This window comes from Corylus avellana, chromosome ca6, assembly GCF_901000735.1.
Source record: "Corylus avellana chromosome ca6, CavTom2PMs-1.0".
NCBI lineage: Eukaryota > Viridiplantae > Streptophyta > Magnoliopsida > Fagales > Betulaceae > Corylus > Corylus avellana.
Window position 1 is genome coordinate 17,708,196 of NC_081546.1, and position 3,957 is coordinate 17,712,152.

Below are 3,957 nucleotides of genomic sequence, written 5' to 3' on the forward strand. Positions count from 1 at the left end.
AATGGGAGGTTAAGGAATTTGAAAGGGGGAATATGAAACAAAAGGTTTAATCAATTTATTACATGAATGTTATAGGAATTCTAAAAGATGACATGAATGTGTAGAATTCCAAGAGATGGAACTAAATGGTCATCCACCAAATGCATAAATGGATTCATAACAGTAATGATTTTTTATGATTTTTTTTTTTTTTTGAGATTTCCCTATTTAAAGAAGGGAAGAGATTATAATGCTCTTAATCTCCACCTCAGCATGTCTACTTTGCATATCATATGAATTTTGCAAACATTTAAGATTGGACCCTATTGTTTCTAATACTCTTAGTCTCTTTATCTCTCTCAGTAGTCAGACAACAACCAAAAATTTGTGCACACAACATTACTTATTGGGTTGCTAGCCTGCTACCACAATTTTTACTGGTAGCTTTTCCCCTTACATGTTTTTTCTACTGGATTTTCCTTTGGACAGTGAAAAAGACTCATCGGCAGTTTTTGTAGGCCTTGTTTATGGTTTAAAGTTGTATTTATTTTAGGCTTTGTTTGTTTCAAGTCTTAGAGGTGTCCTAACCGAGTCCCTCAAGGACCCCACTGTGACTCACCCAGGACCTGTCTGGAGCCTGCCTAGACCCTATCGGGGCTCCACCGGGATCAGCCTAGGACCTTGGCATATTGTGACCCAAATAATCAATTAAGCTTAAGACAACTTAGTTAGAAGGTTAATTAGGTTTTGAGTCACAAGGGACACCTGTAGGAGCATTTGTTTTTAGAATTTTTGGATCTCGAAGCTACAGTAGATGAACACTCGTGTGGGGGACCACACACGAGCGCTTGCCTGGCAACTGTACACGAATGCTCGTGTGGAGACCAGGTCGAGCGCTCGTTGACCTTTTGTTGACCGCTGGTTTTTATCCGCGCGTGTCAACTGCCACCTGACCCCTCCAAGCAACAATACACGAGCGCTCGCTCCCTATAGTATCATGAGCGCTTGCCCCTTTCCTGTTATTCATCATTTTGCCCTTAGACTCACCCCCTATAAATACCACTCCACCCCCATTCGATTTTCTCCACCCCGGAAGCTTAGGGAAACTCTGTCATTTTGATTTTATAAGAGTTGTGAGATTTTGTGAGTTTTTGGTGGAGTTTACTTGGAGGACTTGCTCGATTGAGGTAATCCTTACCATTTTCTTGTGTTTCGTTCTAATAGCTTAGTTGTTGTAAGCTTTATTTCTGGTTAGCGTTTCCTCTTGCTTAGATTTAATCTTACTATTAGAAACATTGCTATGCTTATAGCAGTGTTAGAAAGCCTTTTGATAGCATAAGAGACCGTAAGAAAGATTGGGAAATAAGTGGGTCAAATGAGGTCTCCACCTGAACCTCACTGGACAAACGCTCGTCCGTAGGTCGAGCGCTGGCCCAGCGACGTTCAGGAGATGTCCTTTTTGGCCAAGCACCCAACGACCCCTGTTTTCAAGTCTAAGGTTTGTTTTAGTGAACTTAATTGGAGGATTTTCCACAGATTTGGAGAAGCCGAACTTGTTGGAGGATTACTTAGAGACTTTAATCGACCTAGGTGAGTTTTAACTCACATAATACTTGCCATTTATTTTCCTACATTTGCATGTCTATTTTGTGTACCAAAACATGCATATTTGCACTCTAACGAAAACATATTTTCTACTGCACATAAATTCTAGCATTTGTGAAAAACATTGTACTTAACATGTTAACGAAAGTAAGACTTGTAAAAGCATGCGCGTAAAATATGGATAAGATAAATTGTATCGTATGACATGGTACACCAGTACGTGTTAGATAACGATCATAGGCTTACTATACATGTTAATTAACTTTATGGTCAAATGTGTGTGTAATATATGGGTCTTGGATCAAATGGTTGTTTCGTGACCGGCACCGCCTTAACGAGTGATCACTACAGGACATACATCATTAGTGGTGTGGGTCACCCGAGGTCGGACTCGGTCATGCCACTAGTGTTATGGACAGTAACATACAATATCCAGGGCATCGGTGTTGTATTACATGTTTCCTAGGACAGCATATTATGTGCATTAACATTACTAAAACTGGCATGAGTATTATGTGCATTAACATTCACTAAGTCTTTAGACTTACCCCCTTCGTTTTTATGTTTTTCCTTTCATTACGAATAATTACGCGGTTTAGCTAGCCTAGACGAGGATGCCTTCAGATCCGACATTGGTGATTGCACAGGACCTGTTCCAAGTCATTTTTGAGGATATTGACTTTGTTTGGTTGATGTCCATGTGGGTTGATAGATGAACCACCTGAGCAGATATGGTCAAAATTATTATTTCTCTAGCCCTACTTAAGCTTAGGATCTGACATGTTGATCTTTTGTAAGACAATTATCATTTGGGGAATGTAATATTTTGTTTTGGTGATCGATACATTTGATGACTTATCTTTATATTATGAGGTTATTATGTTTACTCTGGTGTATGAATGTGTGGTTGTTTTAGTTATTTCTCTCTACTCCTATAGTTTAAAAGTCTTCCGCTGAGGTCTATCGTATAGGAGAGGTTGTGATCCTTGAGTCTTGTCCCGTGAGGAATAGGGCTTGGAGACGAACCATATGGTCAATTACCAGTTAATTGATTTTCCCATCGGGGTCATTACATAGTAGAACCCGCCCAAGAGCCGATAGGGACATTTTCGTAATTTAGTGTTTAATATGATTTTGCATACACACTAAATACCGGAAAATGTTTTCCAGGAAAATAGTTTCTTCCTGAAAACATTTTTTGACGTCGGGGACTTGACCGGGACCCTGCTTGATTTTCTGTACATGCCAAATACTAGAAAATGTTTTCTAGGAAATCATTTTCAAGGAAAATGTTTTACGCCAAAATCTCCATCAAGTCCCGGTAAGGTCCTGGGTAGGTCTCGATGGGGTGCTGGTCGATTCCAGACAAGGTCCTGGGCGAGTCCAGTGAGATCTCGAGCAGGTCCGGTCAAGTCCCAGGTGGGTCTCGGGGAGGTCCAGTCGGGTCCTGGGCAAGTCCTGGGCAGGTCCTGGGTAAGTCCCAACGAGGTTCCAGGTAGGTCTGGTTAGGTCCTAGTCAAGTCTTGGCAGGGTCCGTCGATTTGAGAATGAGATGCTCAAACTGAGAAAATGGTTTACGATTTTCAAAATTGGAAACCATTTTTCGAAATTAAAGAAGAATTTTTGGTCAGAGGAAAATATTTTCTGTTGACTATTATTTTACGTCGTACCAAACACCCGAAAATACAGAAAACATTTTTCGTAAATCACTTTACTGCGAAACAAACGGAGCCTTAGTTTTTGTTGCTGTCCTTGTACCATTTCATCTATAAAAAAGAAAGAAAAAAAAAAAAACACTACATGTAACGTCCAAGTATAATAGCTACGATTAATCTCTCTCGCCTACGTTTTTCAAACAAAGAAAAAAGGAAAAAGGATATAGCGGTAAGAAGGCTATAAACAATAATAATGAGATTTGGATCCCCTCATGTTTTAAAAAATATGAGATTCTCATATTCCAAAATTTGAGTCATCAATTTCATCTAACGATTTAAATAAATATAAAAGTTTGTGTTACCGAGATAAGTTGATTTGACATATTAAAAACTAAAATTTATTACTTCAATAACATACAAACTTTTGCATTTATTTAGTCGGTTAGATGAAATAGAAGAATCAAAATTTAAAATATGAAAATCTCATAATTTAAAAAATTCGTAGATATCTCAATCCTGAATAATGAGCAAGAGTTTGATGTCCTCTGATCACCATTAATGACTTCAATTTATCAAACCTCATGAGTTATACAATACACCACATGTAGCCACTTCTAGTCCTTCCCGCTGAAAGCAAAGCTACAAGTCGTTCAGTGAAGTTAGAAAACGCCTGTGCTACGTATCGTTCCTAAGTCGTTTAAAAATGCTTGTCGCTTTA